This window comes from Sus scrofa, chromosome 2 (genome assembly GCF_000003025.6).
Source record: "Sus scrofa isolate TJ Tabasco breed Duroc chromosome 2, Sscrofa11.1, whole genome shotgun sequence".
NCBI classification, from domain to species: Eukaryota; Metazoa; Chordata; class Mammalia; order Artiodactyla; family Suidae; genus Sus; species Sus scrofa.
In genome coordinates this window covers 27666936-27689947 of record NC_010444.4, presented here as the reverse complement: position 1 = coordinate 27689947, position 23012 = coordinate 27666936, and the positions used below count along the sequence as shown (strand labels likewise).

Below are 23012 nucleotides of genomic sequence, written 5' to 3'. Positions count from 1 at the left end.
TGTATCCCAGACAGCGATCTAGGCCCTGGGAACAAAGCAGCCAACAAAACAGACAAAAATTCCTGCCCTCCAGAAGCTTACTTTCTGGGTTGGGTGAGGAGGGGGAGGGCAGGACGGAAAACCTCTAAAATGGTATCTTAGGTGGTGGTGAGACCCAAGGATAAAGGTAAAAATGAGGAGTTTATGTGTATGGATAGGTAGTTATTGCTGAGGAAGGCTTCGCTGAGAAGGTAAATTTGACTAAGAACCCGACAAAGAGGTGGGGCAGGTGGATGCTTTAGGGGGTGCTCCAGGCTCAGAGGGTGATCAGGTACCTCAGGAGGGAGAGTGACTAGACCTTTGAAAGACTGGCTGGAGTGAGGAGACAGAAGGTGGGGAGTTAAGTTTCTTGTGGGCCTTATAGACCATTTTAGGTCCACTGTAAGGCTCTTAGTTTTTCTCTGCATGAGATTGGAAGGAAATTTTAAAAAATACAGAAATGTGGGAAGAAGGAAAATAGATGGTTTCCCCACCCAAGGCCAATGGCTTCTTTGATCACTCTGTGCCTCTCCTTAAATCCTTCCTTTGCTAGTAGAATAAAGTCCTAAATCCCAAGCTGGATCTTGCTTCTTCCTCTACCCTCATCTGCTTCTGATTTATCCCTTCACTCTGACTAAAAACAATCAGTTTCTCAAATTTCTACTATCACTTTTTTTTTTCTTTTCTTTTTGTCTTTTGTCATTTAAAAGACACATGGAGGTTCCCTGACACATGGAGGTTACCAGGCTAGGGGTCTAATCGGAGCTGTAGCTGCCAGCCTATGCCTCAGCCACAGCAATGCCAGATCCAAGCCGCATCTGCAACCTACACCACAGTTCAGGGACAACGCTGGATCCTTAACCCACCGAGTAAGGCCAGGGATCAAACCCAAAACCTCATGGTTCCTAGTTGGATTCGTTTCTGCTGAGCCATGACGGGAACTCCTATCACTTTCTTTTTCTAAACCACTTTTGCGTAGATCTTATCTTCTGCCCTCAAGTGTTCTCTCTTTGGGTGAATTCCTACACAGCTTTAGATCTCAACATTAATTTACTCTTTCAACCTGTGTAGATGCACATAGTCCTGTGCTGGGGAAGTCTCCAGGATTGGTTTAATGCTCTTCTGTCACCACTTTGAAATATTTAATAATTTCTAACAAGGGGACCTGCTTTTTCATTTTGCACTGGGCCAAGTCCTGTCTGTAGCTGGTCCTGTTGATGATCTACTGGGTACCACTGCCTTGGTGCTGAGGATACAATAGAGCACAAAACAAATGTGCTCTCTACTTTTGCAGAGCTTTCATACTAGTGGAAGAGGTAGACATTAATCAAGCAACCAGAAAATAAATAAAATGGCAGCTGAGAAAAATGCTACAAAGGAAAGCTACATGGGAATATGGCTTAGTCAGAGGAGTCAGGAGATTCTTCCCTGAGGAAGTGAGTGTTTAGCTGAGTCCTGAGAAATGAACCAGACTTTCCGTGGTTTCCCCACCTTCCCATTTGATTAGGTCCTCCTGTTCTGTTTCCTTATTGCACCCTGCACTTCTCTTTTTTATAGTGCTTATCATTAGTACTAATTATTTGTATAATAGCCAACTTTCTCAAGAGAATATAAGCTCACAGTTTGCCTTCCTTTTCACCACTGTATTCTCAGATCGTAGCACAGTGCCTCTACATAGTATTTAAGTACTATTTTTTTGTTTTTATTGTCTGTTTGTTTTTGTCTTTTTGCCATTTCTAGGGCGGCTCCTGCAGCACACGGAGGTTCCCAGGCTAGGGGTCCAATCAGAGCTGTAGCCGCTGGCCTACACCAGAACCACAGCAACTTGGGATCTGAGCCTTGTCTGCAACCTACACCACAGCTCATGGCAACACCGGATCCTTAACCCACTGAGCAAGGCCAAGGATTGAACCCACAACTTCATGGTCCCTAGTCAGATTTGTTAACCACTGAGCCACGACGGGAACTCCCCAAATACTATTTTTGAATGAAAAGATACTTTTTTTCACATGCAATTTAGAAGTCTACATTAAAAAAACTTTACGCTGAAATATTCTCTTTTGCTTTTTTTTTTTTTTACAAAGTTCACATACTAGTTAAATCAGGACATTGACAAATTATCTGGATGGTGGTGTTCAGAATGGATTGGAGGAATTCTCTTGCGGCTGAGCAGGTTAAGGATCTGTCTTCACTGCAGTGGGCACAGCGTGCTTCTCTGGTGTGGATTTGATCTCTGGCCAAGGAATTTCCAACATGGGTGTACCCCCCCAATAATGAATTAGAGAGGGAAGAGACTGATGGTAAAGAGGTTAAGTTAGGACACAATAGGTATAAACGGGAAAAAAAAAAGACTTGAACTAATAGTGTTAGTTTGTCTAGCAACATTTGCTAAGGACTTAGTATAAATCAGTGTGTTGGGGACTCACAATACAATGATAAAAACAAATTTTTTTTTTTTTTTTTGGTACAGGATCTCCTCCTGGAACTTGCGGTATATATAGTGCCAATGCCAAGGATAGAAAGTTAAAAAAAAAAAAATCCTTCGCCCTTTTCAGCTTCCTGCATATATGTAGCAGTGCCTTATGAGAATGGAAGCTTCCCATTAGAGGTGACCCAGATAAATGTTTTGCAAAAATTCTGAAGGTTTGAAGTTCTAGTTGAATATTTTCCTTGTTTCACTTACAGATTTTTCTATTATTGTCACTTTCTTCTTTGAGTCATGTTTTTATCCTTTTTTTGGTTCTTTTAACTATTGCTTTTTAAACAAGTCAGAAGTAACTAAATACTAAGTAAAAAGGAATGGCTAACATGCTGCTATCTCTCTGAGAGACAGACAGTTTTGTTTTTCTGTTTTGGCAAACTTTACAACTGGTTATCCTCCCTAAGTTGAAAACAACCTTCTTTTGAAAATGCTACTTCCAACTGCTTCAAGGCATACTATCCGTTTCCCTTAAAGGCATCCTTCAAAATACTCTTCTCCCAGCTTGCAAAGCAGCCCGGAGTCAAGGTGTAGAATTAAATACGCAGCAATTTGCCACGCCTTTTGCCCTGCCTCTACGGCTATAGAAAGTGTCTGGGGACTAATACCTGCGCAGTAGAGGCAAGCCTAATGAAGATTTTCTAAGAAACTAAGAGAGGGCACTTCCATTCCTCAGAGAAAGGTGTTCCCAAAACGTTAAACATTAATTCAGGACAGAAAGGAAGAGAAAAAAGGTATATTTAAAAAGATCAACTATGAATGATAAATATTTAGAAGGTCAGTTGTTTCCTAGGGAAAAGAAGTGCAGACCAGGGCTTGGCTATATAACCTTGGACAAGTCACCTGAAGTTTGATTCCGCGCCCTACTTTGGACCGAGGATCTCTATGGTTCTTTCATCCCTAAGATTCTATGGTTCTATGATTCCGTTGTTTGAGATGGGCCATTCTGTTGATTTCCTCGTTTCCAGGAGGGAGCTAACTAGTTAGTCTCTGGGAGTGGGACTGACTACCTTGATGGAGAATTACCAACGCAGAGGTGAGTGAACTTCATATGTATGTACGAGGGTTTGGAGTTCGAACCGTTGACCCTTTGGGATGGGCGAGCGGGTAGGACTTATTTTCGACTGGAATTGTTCACTGTATACATTTCCCCTTTCTTTATTATTAAACCTTTAAAAAAAAAGGAAAAAAACCGCCAAGAAACAGACCCTAAAGGGGTAGAAGGGGGAAACTATGATTACGGGATTTCGAAAGGCCTGTAAAATCCTGCTTCCGCATTTTCATCCTTTCTTTGGTGGTTAGGATCGTTCAAAAAATACACATATTTGGTGGAGCGGGCCCAAGAGTGAGATTCAGAACAGAAGAGGGGGCGTTGGCGGAGGCTGCTTTTGCTGGCGCGCTGGCGTGAGGGAGCTGCGGGTCGGACCCACGCCGGCCGCCAGGCGGGCTCGAAGCTACAAGGGCGCGGCTGCGGGCGGGCGGGCCCCTGGGAGGGGCTTCGCGGAGGCGCCGCGGCCCGAGCCGAGCTGGGCCGCCCGGGCTCCGCACGCAGAGCGGCCGGGCGGGCGGTGGCGCTGCGGAGGCGGCGACCGAGGCCGGCGGGCGCAGAGGAGGGGCCCGAGACTGGGGCGGCCGGCGGCAGCCGCCTCCGTGACGACTGCCGGCAGCGCGGCGACCTGAGGATACCGAGCCGCGGGCCCCGCCGTCGCCGCCGCTCCCAGCTGTCTTCCTTCTCCTCGCCTGGCGTCAGGAATGGGCCTCAACCGCCGCGGGCCCCGCACCCCGCGCCGCCCGTAGGCCCCAGCAGTCGGAGGCCGGCCGGCCGGCCTCTGACCACCCCTCGCCCCAGCCGAGCCATCCCCACCCCATCTCCCTGGGAAAGAAGATGAGGGAGACGGGCCCGGCGCTCAGCAGCCAGAGCAGCAGCAGCAGCGGTCGGGGGAGGGTGTTTCGCCGTTTCTTCTTAGCCGCCAGGACAAGATGGCAGCGGCCGCGGAGAGGGGCTGAGCCCGGGCTGGGTGGTGCCGCCTGCTGAAGCGCCTGGCTCCCTGTCCCCGGCACGGCCCCGCACCCACCTCGGACATGCTCAGGGCTGCGGCCGCCCGACGAGGGGAGAGCGCAGGCCTCTAGGAAGGTAAGGGAACAGGGCGGGGGGCGTCCCATCCTGGGTTAGGGGCGGGGGAACTGGCTTCATTGGCCGCGCGTGCGGTCAAGGGGCCAGCGGACCTCTCCTCGGACCCCCGCCGGGCCCGGCATCCCCTGAGCGGCCCGCACCGGGCGCGCGAACTGCACCCCATCCGCGTTCTCCGCGCGCTCGTGCTCCGCGTGCTCGTGCTCCGCGTTTCCGCCCCGGCCCTCGCGGGGTGGCGGGTCCAGGCGTCTCCCTCGAGGCCCGGGCGCCCCCCCTGCGAGGCCGCGGACGCGGGGCCGCGCGTGGTTCCTGCGTGCGGTGGCGCAGCCTCCGGGAAGCTGCGCTTGGGCTGGGCCAGGCCGGGCGGCCCCCCGCCGCCCCCTGCCAGGGTTGCGCAACGGCTCTTCCCAGCAACCGAAGTTTTGTTTAGTCCCACTGGGGGCCTCTTCCCTCACCGTAGCCTGGGCCGTCACTACGGAGACCTCTTGTCTTTCATTAAGGGGAACGAACACAAACACACGCACGCACGCAACTTGAGCGCCGCGGTCGATGGCTGCGTCCCGGGCTTTGTGGCCCAGTCCCCGGCGTCGCCGAGCGGCGGGTTTGGAGGGTGTCCACTCCGGGGACGTGAGTGCGTGTGATTGTTGGGGAGGAGAAATGTGATCCGTCGCTCCGCGTCCCCCGCCGCGGCCGGAGGAAGGCGTGGCGGCCGCGCGGCGGGTCTGTTGCCGGCTTCTCTCGTTACGGTGGCGGCCGTCCGCTTCCCTTCCCGGCGCTGGGAGAACTCGCGGAAAGACCTCGGAGGAGAGCTATGTCTGTTTTCCTGTCGAGAGGGAGAAGGCTGTTTTAAAATGGTATGTGGCTCTCGGCAAAGCTGTTTCCCAGTCTTATCTGGGTTTGAGGAATTGCGCTAAAGGGTGTGTGCGTAAATTACCTTGGACCTGTTAACAGAGCAGTCACAACACGTTCAGTCCTTGAACCGTGTTTCCACAGCCTCTTCCTGCCCTGTTGGAATTTATTTTTCCACCTGTCGGTTCGCTGCTTCTAACTAATTCAAAGGTGCTTCTATTAGTAACAGTGAAGTTTTTCAGATTATCGTTCAGTTTACAGGGAAAGCTTATGGTTGGTTCTATTGTCAGCTTTATTTGATGTCTCTTTGGTCTAGGGCCAGAAAAGTTAGCTGGTAAACCAGTTTGTGCTTGTATTTATGTGTACCTTCTAGTTAGTAGTTGGAGATCGGCTGATTTTTTTTTTCTTTCTATTTTAGGTATTTCCTTGTTAGTTACTGAAGTGGAAGGATTTATAGTCACACCGTTTCAGTTTATTTCAAAGTTTTGATTGCTGGACCTTTTAAATTTTTAGGAGGTTCTTATTTTGATCAGTTTTTTGATGAAAACTTTTGAGTAGGATCAGTGAGTTTTGTTTGCTACCCAACTAAAAACACCTTAGTCCTGTATTCTCATTTAATTTTTCAGAAGCTATGCAAGCCTCACCATATGTTTGATAAGTCTAGATTCTGCTTATGCTTGCAAATGCAGTGCTAATTTTATACAATGAGCCATGATAAGATTTTGATAGGTCATGATTAAACTTAGTATTTAAGCAAACAAAATATGCCTGACCTTTTTTAAAAGCATAGTTTTTATAGTTTTGTTGGCTACCTTATGTCTTTATGCCTCTTAAGAGTAGTTGAAATGTAACCAACCAAATAAAGCTCCTTACTTTTAAATCACCAAGGCATTTCTTGGAATATTTATGGATGTATTTTTAAAGTATAGGGAACTCTATGAAATAGAATGCTCAGCCTGATGTTTTATTTTTGAAACTTGTTTTTAATTGTGTTAAGGAGAAGATGTGAAGATATATTTTGAGCTTTTGGACATCTCATTTTGTGTTTTTTTGTATTTATAGAAAAATTGAATAATTTGTTCCTTTATACTTAAGGCAGTATATTAAATTTGTGTGTGTATATGTGTGTATGTGTAGAGCCTTTCTATGTTTTAGAAAGATAAAATGAGCTTGAAATCTAGAACAGAACCATCCATTAAGTGTTTCAGATTTATATTTGGACATTGCTGACCACAGTAGCTAAACATACATATTAGGCAAGCAGATCACAACATGGTGAGCCAGTCCTAGTTTATTGTCATAATACCTTTTCCATTGAACTTGTCATTATCTTGCTTATAATCCAGTCATTGGCTTCTGGGCATGGAGTTTTAGAGTCATATAAAAGTGGATGGTTTTTATGAGATAATTCTTCTTGTAAACATGCTTGAAAAGAAGCTTCAGATCATGCTGTTTTAATTTTTTGGGTGTTCTGTCATGGGCATCATAAAATAAGGTACAAATTACAGAGGTAGGTTGCTATAGCTAGTTTGGCAGGGCACGTAAGTATTTGTTGAATGCAGGTTGTTGAAAGCCCTTTTTTTCTTGCAACTTAAAATAGCAACAGCTGTCAAGTGAACTTTTGATTGAGCTTTGTTTTAAATATTTGATATGTGAACGTTGATGGCATATATATGGAAGGGAGGAAGGGGAAAATGTAAATTTCAGAATGCTAAAATATTGTTTCCCAAGCCTGTTTCACATCCATTGAGTGGAAAGGCTGTATTCGTTTGCAAGTTATTTTCTGTTTGAATGTTAGAATGGCTTATTCTGATAGCTTTTGAGGTTAACTTCCTTAATGTAATGCTCTGATCGCAGCAGTTATATGATAGTATGGTAGATTAGAATTGCATTATTGGTGGTAAGTTTATTTCAGAGGCTTTAAATACATAGTTTCCATTGCAACTTTATATACATTTGAGTTTGTAGATGAAAAGATGTCATGTCAATATTTAGATTTAAGGAACTTTGAAATTCTCCATATTTAAAATAACTTTCTTGAGTTATTCTTGCCTTTTACCTATGAAAGGACACAAAATAACTTGCTATATGATTATATAGTTGCTGCCAAAAGAAATCTTCATGTAAAATTTCTGGGTTTGCAGCTGTCCTAATTGCCTAATGTCTGAAGTTGAGACTCTCAGTGTGGTATATTTAACTTGGAAGTTATTTTTGAAGACAGACTACTAGAACTTTGTTAAAATGGCGGAACCTATCAGTGTATTTTATTACATTTTTTTAAGCCCCCCCCCCCCATTCCCTGAAAGCTCTGTCATGGGTAATCCTTTCTACATGATACATATGTTAAGTCTAAGAAATTATTTTAAATGTTCTTACTGGTTCTGGATTCAATTGCTTAAAAAACATATCTTGTCTAGTACCTTTAAGCATTTAATACAAGTCGAACAGGGATATAGATTTGGAGTAGAAGTTTTGAATCAGTGGGGAATTTTAGGATAGCCAAAGCACTTTGGGGAAGTACAGTCCACTTCTTGTGGTTAGATTGGTATAATTAAGAGTGGTTTGGGGAAGAACAATTTAATGTTTGTGCGTTGCTTCTGTAGCTTTGTCATAGCTCTTCTTTTGGACTTTATCTTAATCAGTTAGCACCAAGATAGACCAGATATTTAGAGAAGGTGTGTTACACACTTTACCTAAATGTTTGTCCAGTTAGACCTTGACCAGTTTAGCAGATCGGGCTGTTCTCAGTTGATACTTGGGCCATATGTCACTGGACCAGGGCAACAAATTGCCTAGATTTTGAAATGCACCACTAGTATGCTAGCTAGGGTCTTAGAGCCTCTGCACTTGCTACTTATGTGGGAATTCAAAGAATTTGCTGGGGGGAGTTCCTGTTGTAGTGCAGCGGAAATGAACCCGACTAGTATCCATGAGGACATGGGTTCGATCCCTGAACTAGCTTAGTGAGTCAAGGATCTGGCGCTGCTGTGAGCAGTGGTGTAGGTCGCAGATGCAGCTCAGATCCTGAGTTGGCTGTGGCTGTGGCCAGCAGCTGTAGCTCTGATTGGACCCCTGGTCTGGGAATTTCTGTATGCCTCAGGTGTAGCCCTAAAAAGAAAAAAAGAAAAAAAAAAAAAAGAAGAAGAACTCATGAGTATTGGAAACAGGGATTTTTAGGATGACGTTTGTAGTTTGGGAATAGTTAGGTGATTAAACTGATTTTCTTTTATGTTTAGTGGTTAATGGCAAGTCAGTACTTTATAAAGCTGTGTTTTTCTCATAGAAAAGTCTTTGAAATGGAACAAACCAGGAATTTTTTTCCCCCTTAAATGTATTATATTTTGGCCTGAACAGTTCCTCTTAATTTTTAAAAAAATTTTTTAATTTTTTTAGTTCTGTACCTGCGGCATATGGAAGTTCCCAGGCTAGGGGTGGAATCAGAGCTGCAGCTGCCTGCCTACACCACAGCTGTAGCAATGCCAGATCTGAGATGGGGCTGTGACCTCCACCACAGTTTGTGGCAACACTGGATCCTTAACCCACTGACCGAGGCCAGGGATTGAACCCACATCCCCATGGATCCTAGTTGGGTTCGTTTCTGCTGAGTCACAGTGGAAATGCCTAAGAATTTTCAGTTCTGAGGGAGACCATGTGGGAGAGAACATAGTAGGGCAGATGACATAGAGAAAGCTGGGCTGTAGTGGGTATGGTAAGAGGTTGTTTTAATTGGATTTGGAAGAGTTGGAAATCTGTTTTGATTTAAATATTCAAGTTTCTAGAGACCAGAGTTCACGTACTTACAAAGTCAATGAAATATTGTGGGAACTTGGAGGAAAAATTAAGAATATGCTGTAATACCTGCCGAACGATCAGTCTGGTGAAATATCTGCTTATCCTTGGCCAGTTTTTTAATGCCCCTGTACCCCCAACTTATTTTCCTATTTAAGTAGAATTTAGGGAAGATAAATTTCCATACAGTTAAAAAATCTTATGTTATAGGCCTAACTTGAAATAAGTGTGAAGAGCATAAAACATATTGCCATTCAGATGTGTTTGGTTTTTTGTTGGCTGCATCCATGGCATGCGGAAGTTCCCAGGCCAGGGATCAAAACTGAGCCATAGCAGTGACAATGCTGGATCTTTAACCACTAGGCCACTGGGAACTCCAAGATGAGTTTGATTTATGGGAATAATTTTTCCCCCCTTAAATACTTTTTTACTTAACTTTTTAAAAATTTATTTTATTTTTTTGGTTTTTTTAGGCCACATCCAAGGCACATGGAAGTTCCTAGGCCAGGGGTCAAATTGGAGCTGTAGCTGCCAGCCTACACCACAGCCAAGCAACATGGGCTCTGAGCCGCATCTGGGACCTACACCACAGCTCACAGCAATGCTGGATCCTTAACCTACTGAACAAGGCCAGGGATCAACCCCCATCCTCATGGATACTAGTCAGATTCCTCTCCGTTGCATCAAAATGGAAACTCCCTTTAAACACCTTTTATTTATTTATTTATTTTTGTCTTTTTGCCATTTCTTGGCCCACTCCCTCGGCATATGGAAGTTCCCAGGCTAGGGGTCGAGTCGGAGCTGTAGCCACCAGCCTACGCCAGAGCCCCAGCAACCCAGGATCCTAGCTGCGATTGTAGGCCGGTGGCTACAGCTCCAATTAGACCCCTAGCGCTCCATATGCGGAGGGTGTGGCCTTTGAAAAAGCAAAAATACAAAAAAAATAAAATAAAATAAAATAAATAAATAAATAAAATACATAAATAAAATAAAATGGAACAGTTTTGTTTCTTTCCATTCCTCTTCACACTCCCGTTTGGACTTTCTCTTGCCAGCATGAGCTTCCAAATTAATTGGTAATTCTGATTTCTTTTTTTCTTTTTCTTTTGGCCACTCCCATGGCATGTGAATGTTCCTGGGTCCAGGGATCAAACCTGACCACCGTAGTGACCTGACCCACAGCAGTGACAATGCCGGGTCCTTAACCGGCTGCATCACATGGAAACTCCAGTAGTTTTGATTTCTTTTTCAGCTTTTATACTTTAGATGAGATTGGGCACATTAAAGGTAGTATGGCTTTATTATTGATATACACGTTATTCTTTATTGAACTCCAATGCTCAAAGTAGGACTTGACTTCCCTTCTTTTTATTGATAATGCCTGATGGTCATGGAGGGCTTCCTAGGGTGGGGAGTGAGGCAGCAATGGCTTACCTTGGGGACATAAAAACTGGCAGTGGAAATTAATAAGCAAGAACTCTTGCAAAAGGCTCAGAATAATTTTTTTAGTTTGTGGAGATCCTTAGGAATAAAACTAGGCTGCAGTTAATACATGAATGTAAGTTTTCCAGACTCAATTAAAACCCAGACTTCTCTGTCACACACATTTTTATTACCTTCTGAGAGGAACATCTCTTTTAAAGATTACATTTCTAGATGCTTTTTCATTTTGCATTTCTTTTGCTGCTTTGTTATTTATTTATTTAACGGAAAGGTTACACCTAAACAAAATGGAGATTTAGAGTAGATTAAGGGAAATATAGTACTTTGCTCCTTTGAGCTGTATTTTTTCCTTTAGGAAAGGACCTAAATTGTGAAAGACTGATTATATAATAATTCTTGGTCACACTGAAAATAAAGGATTGCAAGGGATGGTCAGATAAATTCTTTATTTTGTGTAATTATTAATGCTGGAGCACTTTCTCATTGGTAAAAAAAAAATTTGTTTGTATGGTTTATATTGAAGTAATCAAATCAATAGAATGAGTCACTCCTTCCTTTAAAATTTTGCAGCCATTTATTATAAAGATATTTGATTACACATGGTTTACTAAGACAGCTGTCTTTAGGATTTAATAAAAAGTATAAAACTTGGCTGCATTTAACTAGCCAATTATTCCATTTTAGAAATTTTAGAAAAGTATTTGATTTACTAAAAATGCTTAACTTCAAATTCTTCAACTTATTCCTACTTACTTGCATATTTTTTTAGTACATTAAAAAATGTTTTACAGGAGTTCCCGTTGTGGCACAGTGGTTAACAAATCCAACTAGGAACCATGAGGTTGCGGGTTCGATCCCTGGCCTCGCTCAGTGGGTTAAGGATCTGGTGTTGCCGTGAGCTGTGGTGTAGGTCACAGACATGGCTCGGATCCTACCTTGATGTGGCTCTGGTATAGGCCGGCAGCTGCAGCTCCGATTAGACCCCTAGCCTGGGAACCTCCATATGCTGCGAGAGCGGCCCAAGAAATGGCAAAAAGACAAAAAAAAAAAAAAGTTTTACAGTTTTAAAAAAACAGGATAGTAAACTTTGAAATATTTGCTGAACATAACTTGCCTCGAAAATGTCTCCTCTTTTATAAAGTAGTTTTTTAAGGCCTAAGAATCTCATTTGCTTCATGAAAAAAAAAGTTACTTGCATATATTTTGACTGTGTTAGCTGTTTAGTAATACAACAAGATTTGGTAAACTGTACTGCTTTCGATATATAATGCCACTGCCTTAAATATTTAATAAGTTAGTTGGACTGATAACATATTGAAAGTTGAACCTGACTTTCTAGTGACATTTCTTCTAAAGTATAATTTAATACTTCTGAGGGTTTTAAATATGTAACTTATGACAACTTCTACTGAGATTAAATAGGGTACAGTGATACAAAATCACAATGAAAATTACAGGTTATGTGTTAGATAGCTTATATATGATGCTATGCTTCACTACGTTCTCAAAACAAAACAAACACACACATTTTGGGCCAGCTTGTCATCAGTTTCATTGGTGATAGGTATCTCTACAGTATATTAGTTGTAGTTTTGTATTTTAAGTTAGGTAAGCATAATATTGACTTCAAAAGTATTAAATTTTTGATCTGGTTAGTGTGCTCTAAATATTTTTTGTAGTTGGATCACAGACTGCCACAAAGGTGTAAAAGATTTTTATGGCAGTTAAAACAATGATAAAATAATGTGTTTGAAAGCTGTTTTATCTAGTATGTATATGAGTGCTCATTAAGTTCAGGTGCTATGCTATGAATGAAGAGAGGAACCTACTTCCTCTGTTTTGAGGAAATAGATTCTGTGAATTTTATTTTTGTGATAAGCTTTCCATCGAGTCTGGCCATTTTAATAGTCTAATTGCCTTATAGAGACATGCTGTATGTTAATTTAAATGAAGAATAGGGTCACTTCTCAAATACGGTTAGTCTAGTTCTTTTGTTCTCTCAAGGTTTTTCCTGCTAGACAGGCACAATTCTTGAATTGCCTGAGAAAACTGTAATAGTTTTGCCTCTTGTGACTATGTTGTTATTACCTTCCCAGTTAGGATTACAAGCCTCATTTTTATGCTACCCGTAGAAAGAAAAAAGAAGATGAAAACAGGGTATAGATGGGATTCTATTTTAAGGTGCTTTTGAGAATATTGAAATTGTTAGCTGTAATTTATTTTGAAGCCATTATTTAAAGGGATTTATTTGTGTACTTAATTTATGTAAATCAAAAGTCTCTTTAGCTTGGGGTCCTTAAAAAAGTCATGCAAAGGGCAGATGTGTTGCATTGCCCCTATTATAATTGTATATGATACATACTTAATGAAATTTGACATTTGGCATCATTTTGATGTTTTATACATGTGTAGTTAAAGTGAAATTCTTGGAAACTTATGGTGTGAAGCACTGTAACGTAATTGGTTTGCCAGTAGCTTTTGAGCAGAAAATAGTTGGAATGCTTGCCTTGTGAGTTGCCCTAAGCCTACTGTGGCAGGGCTTAAAGTATTTTCAGTGGCTCCTCTGTAACTTACAAAATCTTTTTAAAGTATATCATATCTGAAGGTATATCTAGCTTGAAACTGTTTCCTATTAATCTGATTGGAAGAAAATGAAATCCCTCACTTGTAACCTATTAAAAAGTAACTTAAAATGTTACATTTTGGGGAGGGTTACATTAAAAAATATAAAATAATATCTGAACTGTTCCTTGAGGTTAGAGATCATGTCTTAAAAGGTTTTTATATCCTTGAAAGTGCCCACATTGGGAAATTGAATATATTATTATCATAAAAGTAATCAAATACAGGCATTCTGTACTCTACCTATATCCTCTAATCAAAGGATAGCTTCTTTATTGAGTAGTTTGACAGGTCCCAGATGAAGCACTTGTGAGTGTGTCATATACATATATATTTGGCTTTTCAAAACCCTACCTTTCCCCTCACCTCTTTAATTCTAGCAGATGAGTGTGTTCTTAACACAGAGGTCAACAGGTGTGAACTTATCCAGATAGAGGTCAACAGGTGTGAACTTCATCCAGATTTCCAACCTTTTACCTCTGGGCATAACTTCTACCAGTATACACTTTGTGTTTTCACTACTCTCTCAAGAAAAGAAATATCTCCTTCCCTCCAAGGTTGCTCCCTTTTCTCTGTTGTGGATTTCATCCTGAATTGTGTTTTTCAGCATCTTGATCCTGTCCAAAAACTTGAGTTTCCACTTTTTTCTTGGCCCTTTTTTTCTTCACCCTTTTAAAGGGATTAGTTATCTGGGATCCTTAAGCAGACGTCTTTTAATTGTGCTTCCTCAAGTCTGTGGACCTATCTTCCTTTTTCTTCCACACTTTTAAAAAGTGTACTCTGGCCTCTGTTTGAATTTTTATTCACTTCTTAGCCCTTGGCAGTGTACAGCTCTCTCCATGCCACTCTGGTGAAATTATGCCTACTAAGCTCTCCAGTAGTTTTCTTTTATTCATGGTTTATGTACTCCTCTAGCATCCATAGTGTGCTCTATTCAGTTCTGAGCTTTTCAGCTTACCTTTTGAACTGTCTGTTGAACTCTAGGTAGCTCAAACTGAATTGATTATCTTAGTTCCAAATTTGTTCCTTTTTCTGCATTTACTCTTTGGTATCCTTACTCATTTCTACTGTGGTTTTATGTTTGAAACTTTAAGTCTTAAACTGTTTGTTTCTAATGGATGCATTAAAAATAAAAGTCACAACTGTATTTTGAAAAACAAAATTTGGCAGTTTTTAATCATGTCCTCTTTTTAAAAATCCAATAAGAAAGTTAAGAATGTGCAAAAGCTATATGAAAATATTCATTACAACTTTTAAATATAATAAAAAATGGAAAAAAGTAGTAAGCAACTTATGTACATATAGTAGAATATTACGCAGCTATTCAAAATAACAGTAAAGATCTCGTAAGAGAACAAATTGACATCAAGTTAAACATGTATTATGATTTGTGATTGTAAGCATAATAAAATGTACATTAGAATGATTTGAAGGGAATGGGTTATTTTTCCTGAATATTTTATAATTTATAGGAATTGAATATTGACTGCCATACTGAAATTTCACCTTTTTTTAGAGTGAACAGTGTGTATCTTTTCATGTTTTTATGTCAAAATTTGTTAAATTTTACCTTAATCTGCCTATTCTAGCGGTCTGATTTCAGGTAATGATAATTTAGGCTAAGTGATATTTTTATTTTTATTATTTTTTTTGCTTTTTAGGGCTGCACCTGGGGCTTATGGAGGTTTCCAGGCTACGGGTTGAATCTGAGCTGCAGTTGCCGGCCTGTGCTACAGCAGTGCCAGATTGGAGCTGCATCTGGAATCTACACCACAGCTAGGGGCAATGCCGGATCTTAACCCACTGAGTGAAGCCAGAGATTGAAGCCACATCCTCATGGATACTAGTTGGGTTGGTAACCCACTGAGTCACATATTTTTACTTTTTGAATTTGTGTGGTTTCTATGAATAAATAACATTTTAAGTGCTAACGTTGTTTTAAAATAACAATTTTCATGTATTCATCATATGTAATTAATATGTAATTGTTATTTTGAGATTCTACCTAACATCTTTATGCATTTGCCTGAAAAATGACATGAGATTAGTTTTGGCCAGTAAGAAATTTTTAGTTGTTATCTGAGATAAATTTCTCATCAGTAAACTGTAACTACTTTGTGGCCATTTTCAAATGATTTAGCATGTTTTTCTTTATTTTATGCCACAGGGTCAATAACTAATCTTAATTTTGAACTTATAATGTGTTAGATATTATTAGGCAACTTCAATCTCAAGGAAACTTTATTAATCATCTTTTAATCTTTTTGTATGCTGATGGCATTAAAAAGTCTCTTTAGGAATTCCACTGTGGCTCAGTGGATTAAGGATCATTGGTAAGGTCTCAATGGTGTGGTTCAATCCCTGGCCTGGTGTAGAGGGTTAAGGATCCAGCATTGCCGCAGCTGTGGTATAGGTCACAGCTGCTGCTTGGATTCTATTCCTGGCCTAGGAACTTCCATATGTGGATGGAAAAGAAAAAAAAAGTCTCTTTAGCCAGATGAATTTGAATGTTTTTCTTTTCTTTCTTTCTTTCTTTCTTTCTTTCTTTCTTTCTTTCTTTCTCTTTCTCTCTCTCTCTCTCTCTCTCTCTCTCTCTCTCTCTCTCTCTCCTGTCTGTCTGTCTGTCTGTCTTTGTCTTTTGTCTTTTTAGCTGCACCCGAGGCATATATAGGTTCTTAGGCTAGGGGTCTAATGGGAGCTATAGCTACTGGCCTACAGCAGAGCCACAGCAACACCAGATCCAAGCCATGTCCCACCATGATGGGAACTCCCCTCTTTTTTCTTTTTTTTTTTTAATTTTTATTAAAGTATAGTTGGTTTAGGAGTTCCCGTCGTGGCTCATCGGAAACAAATCTGACTAGCATCCATGAGGATGCAGGTTAGATCCCTGGCCTTGCTCAGTGGGTTAAGCATACAACGATGCCATGAGCTGTGGTGTAGGTCACAGAGGCAGGTCAGATCTGGCATTGCTACGGCTGTGGCGTAGGCCAGCACCTGCAGATCTGATTTGACTCCTAGCTTGGGAAGCTTCATATGCCGTGGATGGGCCCTGAAAAGACAAAAAAAAAAAAAAAGTATAGTTGATTTACAATATACTTTCAATTTCTGCTGTATAGGAAAGTAACCCAGCCACCCCCCTTTTTTTTTTTTTTCCATTTTTCTATCAGGTTCTTACCCAAGACACTAGGTACAGTTGTCTGTGCTGCACAGCAGGACCCCATCACCCATCCATTCTAAATGAAACAGTCTGCATCTATCAACCCCAAACTCCCTGTCAGCCCTCCTTTCCCTCCCCTACCCCCTGGCAAACACAAGGTGCCCTCCATGTCCATGATCTATTTCTGTTTTGTAGATAGGTCATTTGTGCCACATTTTTAAACTCTATGTATAAGTGATATCATATGGTTTTTATCCTCTTTCTGACTTATTTCACTTAGTATGAGAGTCTGTAGTTCCATCCATGATGCTGCTGATGGCATTATTTTGTCCTTTTTTATGGCCGAATAGTATTCCATTGTGTATATGTACCACATCTTTTAATCCATTCATCTGTTGATTAATATTTAGGTTGTTTCCATGTCTTGTCTGTTGTGAATAGTGTTGCAGTGAATGTGCTGGTGCATGTATCTTTTTTCAAGGAAAGGGCTTGTCAGGATATATGACCAGGAGTAGAATTGCTAGATCATATGGTAGTTCTATATTTAGCCTTTTGAGGAGCCTCCTTGCTGTTTGCCATAGTGGTAGTACCAATTTACATTCCCACCTGCAGTGAAGGAGGGTTCCCTTTTCTCCACATCCTCTCCAGCATTTGTGGTTTGTTGACTTGTTAATGATGGCTACTCTAACTGGTGTAAGGTGGTATATCATTGTAGTTTTGATTTGCATTTCTGTGATAATTAGTGATGTGCATTTTTTCATGTGCCTATTGGCTATCTGTATGTCTCCTTTGGAGAAACATCTATTTAGGTCTTCTGCCATTTTTCTATTGGGTTATTTTTTGTTGTTGGGTTGTATGAGTAGTTTGTATATTTTGGAGAGTAAACCATTGTCTATTGAATCATTTGGAAAATTTTTTCTCCCATTCAGTGTCTTTTCATTTTTTAATGGATTTCTTTGCTGTGCAGAAAGCTTTGAGTTTAATTAGAGCCCATTGATTTATTTATTTGTCTTTTGTCTTTTTAGGGCCACACCAGTTGCATGTGGAGGTTCCCAGGCTAGGGGTTGAACTGGAACTGTAGCCGCTGGCTTACACTACAGCTACAGTAATGAGGGGATCCAAGCCATGTCTGCAACCTCCACCACAGCTCACTGCAATGCCAGATCCTTAACCCACTGAGCAAGGTCAAGGATCTAACCTTCGACCCCATGGATGCTAGTCAGACTTGTTTCTGCTCAGCCATGACGAGAACTCCAACCATTGGTTTATTTTTGTCTTTATTGTCATTATTCTAGGAGGTGGATCAAACAAAATGTTGCTGTGATTTATGTCAGAGTGTTCTGCCTGTTTTTTCCTCTAGGAGTTTTATAGTATCTGGCCTTACATTTAGGTCTTTAATCTATTTTGAGTTTATTTTTGTGTATGGTGTTAGAGAATGTTCTATGAATGTTTTTCTTATCATTATAATTCTGATACATATAATGTATGGTGGTGTGGCTTTTTACATTAATAGAAAAAATATTTTGAGAGTTCCCGTCATGGCTCATTGGTTAACGAATCTGACTAGGAACCATGAAGTTGCAGGTTGGATCCCTGGCCTTGCTTAGTGGGTTAAGGAGCCGGTGTTGCCGTGAACTGTGGGTGTAGGTCGCAGACACGGCTTGGTTCCCGTGTTGCTGTGGCTCTGATGTAGGCTGGCGGCTACAGCTGAGATTCGACCCCCGGCCTGGGAACCTCCATATGCTTCAGGTGCGGCCCTAAAAAAGACAAAAAAAACAAAAAAAAAGGAAAGAAAAGAAAAAATATTTTAGTGTTTCTGTAGGGTTTACAGTAGAAGAAGTTTTTTTCTCTTTCTTTTTTTTTTTTTTTTTTTCTGTCTTTTTGCTATTTCTTTGGGCCGCTCCCGCGGCATATGGAGGTTCCCAGGCTAGGGGTTGAATCGGAGCTGTAGCCACTGGCCTACGCCAGAGCCACAGCAACGCTGGATCCGAGCCGTGTCTGCAACCTACACCACAGCTCATGGAAACGCCGGATCGTTAACCCACTGAGCAAGGGCAGGGACCGAACCCGCAACCTCATGGTTCCTAGTCGGATTCATTAACCACTGCGCCACGACGGGAACTCCTTTTTTCTTTCTTTTTAGGGCTGCACTTGTGGCATGTAGAGGTTCCCAGGCTAGGGGTCGAACTGGAGCTACAGCTGCCAGCCTACACCACAGCCACAGCAACATCAGATCCGAGCTGCATCTTCGACCTGCACCACAACTCACAGCAATACCAGATCCTTAACCTACTGAGCGAGGTCAGGAATCGAACCCATAAGCCTTATGGTTCCTAGTCAATTCATTTCCGCTGCGCCACGATGGGAACTCCAGTAGAAGAAATATTTGTGACCCTTGCTAAGTGCATAAAAATCTGCAGTTTTAATTCACAGCTTATTACATGCAACTCAACAATGTGTCACTCTAAAAAAGTTAATGATTAGAGGTAGTCAAGCTCAACAGAAGTAGTTCTAATAGATTTCTAAGAATTCAGTGTCATTTCTTTGAGTCATTTTTTTGACAGTACGTTTGAAAAACTTTTCTTTCTCTTTAGGTTTTTATGAATTACATTGTTCTTTAGTTTTCTTCTGCCTTTCTTAAGGATACCTTCTGTAAATCTCTGCCTTGTTCTCTTCCTCAAATTTGTCATGAGAATAAGAATGAGATCTTTATTCTTCCTAACATAGTCTTTTCTGTTCCTTCTGTTTTTTCTCACTTGATAGGATAGTTTCCTGAAGTGCAGGATTTCCTGATGACATTATGAAAGATCATCCTCAGTTCACAAGACATCTATAGCATTTAAAATTTGAAACTTAAAAGTTCCTACATTAGAAGGGTTTTTAAAGATACTTCACTGAATTTCTAAAAAAATAGCATTTATTTAAAGTGGTATAGCTGGCAACCAAAACATGAATAGAGAGAACACAACTGTAGAGGGGAAAACCTTTGAATTTAACAGTGTAGGTCACGTCAGGACCATATAGGGTCTTAACATAATTTGGAAAGAACAAGTCATTGACTTTTTTGTTTATTTTTTCATGCCCTAAAATGTCTTTCATAAAGATCTCTTCCAAAACTAAAAGAACTAGGAGTTCCCATCGTGGCTCAGTGGTTAATGAATCCAACTAGGAACCATGAGATTGCAGATTCGACCCCTGGCCTTGCTCAGTGGGTTAAGGATCTGGTACTGCCATGAGCTGTGGTGTAGGTCACAGACGTGGCTCGGATCCCGCATTGCTGTGGCTGTGGTGTAGGCCGGCGACTACAGCTCCGATTGGACCCCTAGCCTACGAACCTCCATGTGCCTCGGGAGCGGCCCTAGAAAAGGCAAAAAGACAAAAACAAAAACAAAAAACAAACAAGCCCCTAAAAGAACTAAAATCAAGCTTAAGTAGCTGTAAATACTTTTCTTCAGCTCTTAAATGAAAAATTGTGTGTGTGTGTCAGCTTCTCTTCTCACTTCACGCGTTTTTAGACTTTTTTTTGTTTTTTTGTCTTTCAGGGCCGCACCGGTGGCATATGGAGGTTCCCAGGCTAGGGGTTGAATTGGAGCTGTAGTGGCCGGCCTATACCACAGTCACAGTCACAGCAACGTGCGATCTGAGCCTTGTCTGCGACCTACACCACAGCTCTCACCATAGCTCACAGCAACGCCAGATCCTTAATCGAGAGTGAGGCCAGGGATCAAACCTGCATCCTCATGGGTGCTAGTCAGGTTTGCCAACCACTGAGCCACGACGGGAACTCCCTAAACTTTTTTTAAGTTTAATTTTTATTTTATATTGGAGTAGAGTTGATTTTCCAGTGTTTTGTTAGTTTTAGGTGTTCAGCAAAGTGATTCCATTATGCATATATCCATTCTTTTTCAGTTTCTTTTCCCATATTTGTTTATTACAGAATATTGAGTAGAGTTCCCTGCACTCTACAGGTTTTAGATTTTAGTTCTTAAATAAGTATCACTCTGGAATGATGGTTCTCTTTCAGTTATGAATATAGAATGCTGTAGTATTGGGAATACAAAGGGAGAATCTTAAAGTTGTTTATTTAGCATAGCCTATAATTTAGAAATGTTTTGTAGAACTTGACCTTTGATTCTGTAAATCTTCATTTAGAACTTTGAACTATCGTCTCTTACAAAAATCTTATTTATCAGCAGAATTTTTTCCTTTATATTGCTTTATCAGCAACAGACATTTAATCAAATTATTAATCTAGCATTTAACTTCCTTTGATTTAATTGTTTCAGAGTTGTTCATGTAAGGATCGTTTGACCTTTGCATTCTTAATCTTTAATAACTCAGGCTTTAAAAGTTAGGTACATGATTTTTTTATAAGAAATAAAAGTTTTGTGGTGGTTCTTTGGGACAGATTTCCTACAAAGTAGGAAGTAATCCGTTTGGCTTTCTAATAAGAGAGTTGTTCATAACCTAAAGTTATAAAGCTGTTTTAATTTTTCTAATGATCCCTTGGTAGGTATTAGTATTACTAGATATTGTGTGACGAATTTAAATAAGATTTTCTTGTGTACTTAAGTTTTAGAAACTAGATTTAAATTGTTAAAGTTTACTTCAAGAAAGAGTGCTTTGAGTGAACTTTTCATTTCTAGTCAACTTTTATGTCAGTATTTCCATTTCTGAGTTTTGATTTTATATAGCTTAAAAAAATCTAGAGAATTATATGCTAAGTACTATTTTTAATTAACTCTTTTCTAGCCTTTCTAAAGTAAAGACTTGTATTGGCAGGGTGAATTCTAGCAGCTTTGAAATGTCCAACAGATCACTTTCTGTTCCAAAAGTTGGAATGTTTTGCTAAGTCAGATGAAGCTTGTTATTTAACGGGCTGATTTGTGTTATAGTCAACACATTCCCTAGATGCTTTGTTCACAATACTGCTGGAAAATACCCAAGACTTTAGTGTTTTCAAATAAATGTTTTGTAGGTACCTGAGACAGCAGATTTATTTTATGAAGCCTTACAATTTGTGGTAGTTCATTTATATGAAAAGGTCTCTTACATGAAATGTTTTAGTGTCAGTAATTTCCTGGATATAATACTGGTAAAGTGACCTGTTTAATGATATAGGAGTTAAAATGTCCAGTGAAGTGGTAAACTCATTTACTATTCACACTAAAACATACTTTCTAGTGCACCTTGTTTTTTTTAATTTCTAAGAAGACATGCTCTTTTGTCTTTTATAAATATGTACTTTAAACAAAGTAATTGAGAAATGAACCAGTGCGACTAGATACTACTTTTTATTGCCTGAATAATGCTAGTCATATAGTTCCATTTTTAAATTCCTGTTGTATAGACTAGGTCTAAGTTCTCTGTTTTCAAGAATGAAAATGCCTTTTTATTGTCAGGTTTATTGGACCACATAGTGAAATTTTAGTTTCTAGTGATTAGAGAAATTGCCTCTAAAAAAGACGGGGGGGAGGGGGGGAGGACTTCACATCATGGCTCAGTAGTAACAAACCCGACTAGTATCCATGAGGATGCGAGTTCGATCCCTGGCCTCTCTCAGTGAGTTGAGGATCCAGCATTGCTTTGAGCTGTGGTATAGGTTGCAGACTCGGCTTGGATCCTGCGTTGCTGTTGATATGGTAAAGGCTGGCAGCTGTAGCTCTAATTCGAGCCCTATCCTGGGAACTTCCATATGAAGCCTGCATCCCCCCCCACCCCCTGCAAATAAAAAGAAATTGCATAATGATTCTAAGCTCTAAAAAGAAATGTGAATTAACTAATACTTTTAAATGTAAAGATTTCCTTTCACTGCTTAGGAATACTTTTAAATTAATGCTGGCAGGGACGCAATCTGTGCCTGACAGTTGTAGATTTTAGGCGAGTCTGGGCCATGCCTAAGATGTTCAATCCTAAATGAGAAATCCTTGAAGAGCAGCCTTGTGTAAGAAAGTTGGGTTTTTTTTTTTAAGTTTTATTGATTATAATTGATTTACAGTGTTGTGATTTCCACTGTACAGCAAAATGTGTTATACATAAACACATATCCATTTTTTTTCACATTCTTTTCCCATATATTTTATTACAGAATATTGGTTTAGAGTTCAGTGTGCTGTGCAGCAGGTCCCTGTTGACCAATCCATTGCATATATAGCAGTGTGCATATGCCAATCCCAGACCCCAATCTATGCTTCCCCCCCTTCCCCTTTGGTAACCATTAAGTTTGTTTTTGAAGTCTATGAATCTGTTTCCATTTTATAGATTTATTTGTATCTTTTTTTTAGATTCCACATATAAATGATATCATGTTTATCTCTGTCTGACTTATCTGGTATGGTAATTTCTAGTTCCATCCATGTTGCTGGACATTATCTCATTCTTTTTTATGGCTGAGTAACACTCCATTGCATATATATGTACCACATCTTCTTTATTCATTCCTCTGTTGATGGACACCTAGGTTGCCTCCATGTCTTGGCTATTATAAATAGTGCTGCAGTGAATGAAAAATACTGTTTTGTGTC

At 40.5% G+C, this 23012-nt stretch overlaps 1 protein-coding gene across 9 annotated transcripts in view; it reads left to right on the top strand.

Moving 5' to 3' along the window:
* HIPK3 (homeodomain interacting protein kinase 3) overlaps positions 4022–23012 on the top strand; it is a 105802-nt gene continuing 86811 nt past the window's right edge. For 4 of the 9 annotated variants that reach the window (XM_021083206.1, XM_021083203.1, XM_021083204.1 and 1 more), the window contains exon 1: positions 5062–5482. The gene's annotated coding sequence lies outside the window, so the exon portion shown is untranslated. Of the gene's footprint in view, positions 4632–5061; positions 5483–5551; positions 5688–23012 lie in introns of those variants that run through there. The other 5 variants (XM_021083205.1, XM_003122898.6, XM_005661033.3 and 2 more) reach the window with 5 other exon arrangements.